The sequence below is a fragment of the Micropterus dolomieu genome, linkage group LG18, assembly GCF_021292245.1.
Source record: "Micropterus dolomieu isolate WLL.071019.BEF.003 ecotype Adirondacks linkage group LG18, ASM2129224v1, whole genome shotgun sequence".
NCBI classification, from domain to species: Eukaryota; Metazoa; Chordata; class Actinopteri; order Centrarchiformes; family Centrarchidae; genus Micropterus; species Micropterus dolomieu.
Window position 1 is genome coordinate 37,197,303 of NC_060167.1, and position 10,536 is coordinate 37,207,838.

General features: G+C 43.3%; 1 long non-coding RNA gene across 1 annotated transcript; it reads right to left on the minus strand.

Annotated features, from left to right (window-relative positions):
- Positions 1-6,271: 6,271 nt before the first annotated feature.
- On the minus strand, positions 6,272-6,732 carry LOC123986775. Its single transcript, XR_006828974.1, has 2 exons — positions 6,619-6,732; positions 6,272-6,542 (listed from the first exon to the last, which is right to left on the minus strand). It is a non-coding gene; the product is annotated as an uncharacterized LOC123986775 (long non-coding RNA).
- Positions 6,733-10,536: the final 3,804 nt, after the last annotated feature.

Consider the following 10,536-nt stretch of genomic DNA (forward strand, 5'->3'; position numbering starts at 1 on the left):
CTCTGAAGGGAGAGGATCATGTATTCAGTATGTCACAGTACATGTTGGCATTCACAGTTCCCTCTGAACTGTAGCTCCCCAGTGCCGGCAGCACTCATGCAGCCCCAGACCAGGACACTCCATCCACCATGCTGGACTGTAGGCAAGACACACTTGTCTTTGTACTCCTCACCTGGTTGCTGACACACACGCTTGACACCATCTGAACCAAATAAGTTTATCTTAGTCTCATAAGACCACAGGACATAGTTCCAGTAATCCATGTCCTTAGTCTGCTTTTCTTCCACAAACTGTTTGCGGGCTTCCTTCTGGGACGACGGCCATGCAGACCAATTTGATGCAGTGCATGGTGTATGGTCTGAGCACTGACAGGCTGACCCCCCACCTCTTCAACCTCTGCAGCAATGCTGGCAGAACTCATATGTCTATATCCCAAAGACAACCTCTGGATATGACGCTCACGTGCACTCAACTTTGTGTTCGACGATGGCGAGACCTGTTCTGAGTGGAGCCTGTCCTGTTGCATGTAAAAAAAAGACATCATTGTCGAGTACTGTTGTTACATTCCTGCTGGGGTCAGCCAGCGGCCTACAGCAGGGCTACAGTGCACTGTAAAAGCAGTACGGAGAAAAACAGGAAAAAGGTCATTAAGGACAAAAGAAGAAATGTGGAACAAAGGGAGGAGGAAGAGGAGGGAAAGCCTGCTAGGGCTAATTAGAGTGATAATGGAGGGCCAGAGCATGCAGAGGCTACTGGAAGGGGTTGACATGATGAGGATAGTAGTAGATGGAGATGAAGGAGGGGATGATGGGGTTAGAGGGAGGAGAGTGGTGAGAACAAGACCTAGGCCTTCCCCAAACTAGGGGGATGCTGATGTTTTTCAGTCAGGACCAAAGAAGTGCACTGACCGACCGATCAGTGTTGTCATTCCTGGAGCCGTGCCACTACCTGCCTGCACAAAACTGAACTGTTAAAAGATAATTTTGTTATTTTTATAACCTGTATTTTTCATTTTTTACATAATTAATTTCTGTGATCCAGTGTGACAACAGTCAGACCATCAGGTTTTTACACAAGTCCCTATAGCGAACGACAGATTATAACAATTATAACACTGGTGTAAATATCCATCAAGGTTTGCAGACCGATTTACAACTTTGACCTACTGTACATAGCATAGTTCAGGCAATATTTTATTCAAAAGAGACAAGAAATAATCTTAGCAAAATCAGCTGTTTCAGTTTGGTTGTCTTTGTTTGATACAAGTAATATTGGCATTCAAATCCTTGGATTGAAACTCAGCACATGCTCCCAATCCATCAGACTTCATATCGCCAGGTGGGCCCACTCCAGGTTGAGAGGAAGCTGTACTGCTACAGAGGAACTCAGAGGCCCCACTCCAGACCAGAAAAGCTTTTTTCTGGGGACCCTGTTAAAAGCAGTCATTTCCAGAGCCCTGGGTTAAACTAAGGTTACAATAAAGCCCTTCCTGGCTCCAGATAAATGCACACCCATATGAGGAGCCCTCCCCACTACCACCACCACTGCAGCACCACTAAAAGGCTTCCTGCTCTCCTCTCTGGTCTGGTCCTTCTCGTCTCCCTTTCATGTCCTTGATTTTCTTGGAGGGTCAGATCAACACAGTGCTTTCAGGAATTCTGAGAACCGGATAGAGTATGGACGTGCAGGTGCAAAAGATTTCCAACAACTGTATGGTATGGGGGAGAGGGGTAATAAGGTGCAAAGAGGCAGACGGCAGGAAGGAAGTGCTGGATAAATTTCTATTGTGGACTGAAAGGAGGAGACTGGGAGAAGATAGAGGAGACTTAGAGAGAAAGGGCAAAGTAACAAATATTCAGTCTGTTTGGAGTCTGTTTGGAGAAAATGAGAGGTTTACACTTGCAATCTTAAATCTCAAACAATCCACCTGACAAGTTAATTCTGAATTAAGAGAGAAGATAACATGCAACTTATCCACAAAATGACATCTTAATGATTGATGTATATCTTTAACATTGTGTTTAGTGTTTTTTGAAGAAGAAAGATCTTCGCTCAAGGTCCACCTATGAACTTTTTTCCAGAGCTTTCATCCATATGACAAAGTCTTCCTCATTAGATGGAACTTCATCTTGTTAGCCTCTCATCAGCCACTCCATGGATCCCTATGAGCAAACTCCATCCACGGCAGTGAAATGCTGTTCTCCTGACAAATCTAGTAGTAGCAGCTAGTAACTGGACCTTATGTAACACATTTGTTGTTGTTAAAAAAGGCTACTGTTTCCAAAGACAAGAATAAACTGTCACACTTAACCTGTTTAATATCATTTATTTAGATGTAATGAATAAGCTGGTCTGGGGCTTTGTTCCACCCCCATGTCAAGGCCCACTGACACAGTGTAAAAAACAAATCTTTACAAATCAAATATTTAACTTTTTGTCACTTTTAAATAATAGTTTGAATTTCAAACACAAAGTGACACCCCTAGTCCCACATGTAGCGGGCATGTAAAAAAATACATCATTGTCGAGTACTGTTGTTACATTCCTGCTGGGGTCAGCGGCCTACAGCAGGGCTACAGTGCACTGTAAAAGCAGTATGGAGGAAAACAGAGGAAAAAGGTCATGAAGGACAAAAGAAGAAATGGAGGGGGAAGAGGAGGGAAAGCCTGCTAGGGCTAATTAGAGTAATAATAGGGGGCCAGAGCATGCAGAGGCTACTGGAAGGGGTTGACATGACGAGAAGAGTGGTAGATGGAGAAGAAGGAGGGGATGGTGGGGTTAGAGGGATGAGAGTGTTGAGAACAAGACCTAGGCCTCCCCACACTAGGGGGATGCTGGGTAATGGATGGTGGCTCTCTCTGCAGACTTAAAATCCCTAGAGTAAGTCAGCAAAATGTCCCATGGACCTGAGATCAGCAGGAATAAGTATATTTTCTCAGGAACACAGGCCGCTATGCGTGCACAAATATCACAGGTCTACTCATGCAGTCACACAGGCAGAGAGTATAATCAGCTCGGGTGCCTCCACGTTGATTCTAGTAACAGTAGGTCTATGGTGGTGGAAACCCCTGGGAGGTCCTGTGTCGTTGGGAACTCTCGCCTCTTGTTAGCCACTACATTGCTACGGTCTTTGATCAGCTCAGCTGACTCTTAAGCTCAGCTTAGTGCAGCAGGGGTCTGGAAAATCTGGGAAGAGGGAGAGAGGTAAGAGGTGGGGAGAGACGATGGAAAGAAGGAGAAACTGATGGCACCCACTGAAGCGTGCATCCTCCGGTGAGGAGTTGGAAGGAAGGAAGAGGATAAAGAAAAGATGGAAAGGAAGGTGAAGGGGGATACGCAGGTTGAATGGTAAATGGGTGGAGAGGATGGAAAGGGGTCTCCTTCCATTCCTCCCCAGGCAGTCACACGCTTCACGACTACCATCAGCAGAAGGCGCTGACCCAACAACTGAACTGAAGCCTGGCATGAAAGCAAGGTTGACCATGGTGAGTTTAGGAAACAGTGGGATGAAAGGAATTTGCAGAACGCACTGCCTCTGCATGTCATTAGATGCAGTCATTAGCCTTTGGAACAGTCATGGAAAGTGCTCCCATCAACCTCTCACAGTAGTTTTCAAATTTAAGTATCGAAAATGACATAATCAAGGCAATTAGGACATCAGTCAACAACAATAACTCTCAAGCTGTTTTTCTCCTCCACATTCTCAATGTGTGTAACAGCACTTGATGCTGCTGTCTACTTTGGGGGAAAAGACGCCCTGTTCAAATCCATAATGAGCAGAGCCAACAGTCTCTTCAGGGACACTTGAGCCCGACCAGAGGAGCTCTCCTCGGGACACAGACATACATTATTCATTTCTGTGCTTAGTTAGCATTCATTCAGACGCCACCTTCTCATGTGGGCTGTCTGGGTGAAAAACGTTAACAGGAAAGGCTTAATGTACTGTAATTATAGTTTACTGGAGTGTACTACAAGGTATCTGGGGATACTGTAAAAGTTTGCATCCCAATTGATATCAATAATATAGTATCTTCAAGATGTATGACTGCATAAAATGTTCTTCATGTGACATCAAAGTGAAGCTGCTTCACTGAATAATCCCTGTGTGTTTCTTCAAATAGACTATTCCACAACTGGCCTGTTGTGTTACATATTTCTGCCCCAATACTGTTTACATGTCCACATCTGTCTCACTGTAACCCTGGCAACACTCGCTAATCTGATAGGCTCCTAATGTCTTAATTGTGCGTGCATGGGTATGAGTCTGTACTAACCACATTTGCTGGCTTCCTGTCTGGGGGGAGTCATATCAAAGAGATAAGAGCTGAGAGTAGAGGAGGGGTGTATCCACATTGGTAATGGTGGTGGAGCCCAGTCCAACAGTATAGGGATCTTGGGGTAAAGTCAGATAAGTGATGGACTGACGTGTAACATGTTCACCAATATCAATGTTTTTTCACTATAGTAAAGTTATTTCAGAACAAGTAAAGTGAAAGAAACATGATGAATTTAAAGTATTAACCCAAACTATAAAGATACATATTTATGTTATCTAGTTATACCAACACATTCTCATCTCACTGTGTCATAACGCTGACGCTTTCAGACAGCGTGACAAAGCGTAAGGATTTTAGCGTCCGTATGAAACGCTAAAGGTACCCTTTAGCATCTGTGTGAGACGCACCGGGTAACTAACTACACATAACTACACTTTATCACTCTTTCTCAAACAAAACACCAATTGCAGAAATCGAAGACACCTGCAAGGGAACGCGTAGAAATAAGATAAAATAAGGGGTGGGGCAACAGGAGACACAGCCGAACAACAGCAATAAACAGCAGACATAAGAAAACAACTGAGGGAGAATGAGAAACAGTCAAGCAAAATAAATAAATTGCACAGCCATGAGAGGTGAAATAATAACAATTAACTTCAAAATACATGCATAAACAGGGTGCGATTTTCCCGGGGGGATCTGTGGGATTTCCCCCTTTCTGGTTTATATATGCCTGCCTCTGCTGAAGTATTTATATATATATAATATATATAAAATTCTACTTCAATAGTGCAACTGTTGACCTCGATCCATAGTTTTGTTATGGGTCCATGGGTACTTTGGCTCTGATCCCTTTGGCTCTGATCCAACTGGCTCTCTCTATAGGTAATCACCTCTCTTTAGTCTTGCTCGCTGTTCCGCCCACGGGATATATATCCAGTGTGTACTGTCTGCGGCCTGAAAGTGACCCGCATGCGCAGAAGAATAACACGACATCACACGCAGCATGCTGTCGTACAGAAGCGTTGTTAGCTCCTACTTGCTAACCCTCCCAATTTTCATGGGAGACTCACGTTTTTCATTGTCCTCTCACGGGTCACATTTCTCCTGAATTATGACAAGTGTTCACAACTTTCTGTTCTTTTCTGGGGCCGTACAATGCATCTGCCCCACAACTCACCCCACCCTCCCTCTTTCTCTCTCTCCACTGTGTCCGCACAGACACAAGTAGCATGCCCGTAACTCAGAAGAGAGCTCACGGTCCGGTGGATTTCAGGTGTAAGAAAGGGAATTTGTGAGCAGATAACAAGGTAGAGAAGAAAGAGAGCCACATGTTTAATTATGGCTTTTTGTGGAGCTTTTTCGTTCGTTGCGTCTCCATCTACAGCAAAAGAACTACTCTAGAGTGACATCAAAGTCGCATCAATTCCGACCTGTGTATCCAGACTGAAGTCATTTAAAAAGATCCGATCTGAATTGGATTTGGACCACATATGAAAGTGGCCCAAATCCAAACTGGAAAAGATCAGATTCCATGTGACTTGGCCTGTTCATACTGTTACAAAAAGATCAGATCTGAGCACCTATGGGCAAAAAAAATAAAAATCAGATTTGGGTCACTTTGGCCTGCTGTCTGAACTTAGCCTACGTGTGTGTGCCTGGGGGTGAATGTATGTGTGTGTATAAGCCTGTCACGGAATGTGGACAGCCCCACAGCCCGCAGGCCGGCCCCAGATCCCGGCCTCCACACATCCCCAGGGCAGCCCTGGGGTGGGGTACCTTAGCCAAAAGGTCTTTTGGACAGGTGCACATAGCCACATACCATGTACTGTATATGTAACATGTATAACATTGTTTTGGTATAAAAGTACAATTCTCAATTAAAAGATTTGGTTAGAATATATATTAAAAAGAAATGCCACCTAGGGAATACCCTGAGCCCTAGGACACACAGGTTCTTTTAAAATCAGGGTTGGAGCAGAGCAGAAACCACGCCAAATTGAACAGTTTTTAATACACTTTAAAACAAAACATAATTTAAAAAGGCCTATCTAAAATCAATATGGTGCTGGCACAAAGTTAAAAAGCATCTATACTAAAAGGGGGATTAAGAGTAGTGCGCCAGCTCTCAGCGGCAGGGCAACAGTCACTCGCTCATTCCATCAATCCCCCACGTCCAGCGGCTCCACTGACCACACTCCTTACCTACGGCCTGTTCTGTCGGTCCCTCAGTCCCCCCAGCAGGCCACTCCATCTTAGCCACCCCTGCAATAAGAGAAGCACCGGCAAGTAGTGTGCTCTCGTTCCAATTAGCCTACGTTGAGATAAAAATCTCACTCACAGATCTCCTGGGCTGCAGTTACACTGTCTGCCCAGGCTTGAGTGAAGTCGCGTTGGTGGGCACTGGCTGCTACAGTCGGCTGTACTCTCATCTCGGTCGATGCTGCTGCCTCCGTCTGAACCCGCTCGGGCACTTCCTCGTAGCTCTCTAGTAACCTCCACGCCCACTTCTGCTCTTCTGCTGAATGCTCCTCGTGCTACTGCTGTTGCTCTACTTAAAAGGAGTTCTGTTCAATCTGTTGCTAGGTGTCTGCACCTGTTGCTCATTGTCTAATTGCTGCGTCAGCAGAGGCGTGTGGCGTTTAAAGACATTCTAGTTGGTAAAATAACTTTATTTTAAACACACATATGAATTAATACATACCAATAGTTCATGGTTCATAGTAAGTCATGGCATGCATAGTCATCCCACTCTACATGCAATAAAACCACAACACACACCAAAAAACACCACAGCACTAAAATCACAAGGCATTTTCTGGCCCTGTCACATATATAACTATCAGAGATGTTACCCGAGCAGTTCAGACACGTTTGACTGCATAAGACCCATTCTGAACATCCTTTGTTCTGTATAGTCTGTTCTGTGGAGAGTTTTATACTTTATGAGTTGTAGATTGGGATTTTTAGTCATTCTAAAAGTATTTAAACATATATGCGCCCAGAAGTTTTGGTCTGGACTAATGTATAGACCTACTACTTTAAGAATGGGAGAGAGATTGAACCATCTGTTTTCAACAGTAACATGTTTATCTTTGATAATAGCATTGGGGGCGAGAGTTTAAGAAAATCTGTTGACATTGGAGGTAGATCTAAGTCCATTTTGTTATACTTAAATCTTGCCCAAAATATGTATTTAAACTGTTGATTTTTAAGGAATTTATTATTGCTAATTCCATATTGGGCCACTAGATCCTGGAATGGAATAAAGTCACTGCCCTAGATGACATGCTCAAGATTTCTTATCCCTTTATTGCAATTGGGAATTTTGCGTTTTTCTTATTTTGGAGGATGTCAAGATTGTTCCAGATTGGAGTAAGTCTTTTTTTTATGGTGGCGACTCTTCTCATGAGTGATATGGTTATCCTCTATTAATTTAAGTAGAGGCGTGTAGTTTAGCCATGACAGTTCTAACAACCTGGAGGAAATATTGACACCCAGGTATTTAATAATCCCTCAGTGTAGCAGCGTGGTAGATATACTCTGGAAATCACACATCAAGTAAGATTTACTCCAGTTAGTCTGAGATGGATGAGAATTTATCTAAAAGTGTGACTGTCTCTGAAGGAGAAGTTTGTGATTTTGGGAAGAAAATTAATACATCATCTGCATAAAGGCTTATCTTACGGTCTACATTCTCAGTTTGAATTCCTTTAACATTTTGTTTCATCTGATAGCAGCTGCCAATGTTTCTATACAAATTATGAATAGCGAGGGGCAAGTGGGCAACCCTGCCTAGTGCCCCCCTGAAGACTAAACCTTGGAGAAGTATGATCATTTGTCCTGACAAAATCAAGGAGTATTCAAATCCAAATTTATGTAAAGTAGCCTAACGAAATTTCCAATTTACCCTATTAAATGCTTTCTCTGCATCTAAAGAGACAACTGTAGTTTCCAAGTTATGAATAGTGGCGTAGTCTATTACATTAGTAGCCTGAATGTATTGTTGGTGGAGTGCCTACCCTAAATAAATCTTGTTTGCTTGGGGTGTAACCTTGTTGCCAGGGCTTTGCAGATGATTTTAAGATCTGCGTTAATAAGTGATATTGGACAATAACTGGATGGGAGTGTGATCTTTTAAGGAGCAGGCTGATATTAGCAGAGTTCATTGTTGGGGGCAATATGCAACTTCCCCTAATTTGCATTACCATCCTATAAAATGTAGACAAGTGTTTCCCAGAATTCCTTGAAGAATTCAGCAGCAAAACCGTCTGGCCCAGAGGCTTTATTAGTCGCCATATGTAAGAAGGCTTCATTGAGTCATCTAACCTTTGCAAATCACTACATTGTTCAGAAATGCATCGATGTTAGAGTTAGATGGATCGTTTTGTGATGTATTCAAGTTGTAATAAAAATCTCTAAATCTATGATTCATTTCTTCTGGGTAATGAGTCATATTCCCAGCTGAGTTGTTTATAGAGGAAATAGTTATTTTTTCTTTATTCAATTGTAATTGGTTGGCTGGGAATCTGCTGGATTTAATGCCGTGTTCAAAGTTCTCCAAGCATAGTCTTTGCAACTGGAATTGAGTCTTTTTATCAGTAATTTCATTTAATTCAAGTTAAAATTGTCTCAGATCGTTCAACATATGTTCCTGTGTGGAGGAAGCATGGGCAGCTTCTAATGTTTCTTTTTTTAATTCTAGCTCTAATTCTCTATCGGACAGTCCAGTCAGATAATCAACGTATACTTTCGAGACTGTATTTTAACCCACCATATATATCACAGCGTAATGAAGAGGGAAGGAAAAAAAGCATGCTAATGAGACTGATCCTGTTGCTGGGTTTGCTCTTAGTAGAGCCAGGGAGTCGTACTGCTGGCTATCTACGTGAAGTTTATCCAATGTGAGGACAGCCCGTGATCCATCTCCAATAAACTTTTTCCTTATTGGGAACAGGACTCAACGTCGGTCCAGGATCTCCCGGGGCAACTGGTCATTTACGCTGAAGTTCTCTCAGCTCTCTGTCGCAGCTTTTAACCAGTTCCTTCTGCTTAAAGTGTTCAAACTTCACGACACTGTGTCTAGGCCTCTGATTGCCTGGTGGCCGTCCTCCCATGCGCTAGCTTCAGCTGCTTTTGGATGAAGCTTTTTTGTCCACCTTGTCCACCGGGATGCCCGACATTGTCCCTCATGCTCCGCGCCTGGAGGTCAATGACTGTTTCTCTAATGTTTTTATTTTCCGCCAAGACCTGTTTTATTCCCTCGGTGGGCGATTTAACCAAACCTCTGAAGACCTTCTACGACGTTCTACGCCATGATCTCAACCACTTGTTTCTGGCTGAACTCCAGGGATTCCCGCAGAGCTTGAAACTCTTTGTGGAGAACTTCCACCATAGACAACCGGGGATTCCTCCTTTTCTACTGTCATACAACCACTCCAGGTCGCTGCCATAATAAGCGTATTTAGGGGTCCATATTACTGCACAAATGTCCTATTTTTCTGGGGAGGACTGGCTAGCATTTACCTGACAAGCAGCCTCTTGTGATTGGGGTGAAAAAGACTGTTGTGTCTGAGAAGCAAAGGCAGAAGTAGCATGATATTGACATAACTGACTTTTATATGCGAAGACTGGGATTTGCGTCCTGTCCCATCAAAGTTAGTGCTGATTTGTTTTAACCATGACAACAACCTTTACTTGCTTAAACTGAACCTAACCTTATCCATAGAGCTGGCAAATCCATTAAGGGTGCTGTCGAACACTTATATGACACACAGCCTATTTTGTCACTTGCTGAGTTCAGTTTTTCTATTGAACTTGTACTGCCATAACCCCACCAATGGCAATGTGTTGTTATGATTCAAAATCAGAAAGCCTGCAAAGCCTTGTAAAACACCAACCTTGTTGACTACACCAGACCTGAGCAGTTGTTTTGGCTGTTTTTCATCCCCTCTCACCTCTCTGGCTCAGCTGACCTCTGTGCTTTGACTAAAACTCACCCAATAGGTCAAGCCCCTCAGTAGACTCTGCAAAACTGACGGTCACACATACACACAGCCCGAATATTCACACCTATAGGAACACTGAGAGGCTTGAAAGATAACAAACCAGAGTTGATTTGAACCATGGGTTGACCTCGATGTATGGCTCTTTCTCTTTATCCGTGTGTGTGTCTGTGTGTAGTGAAGGGTTTTCAAAGACATGCCTGGTGCCGGATAACCGAGGTCACATGCATGTTCACATGTTCTGGTTTTTTGAT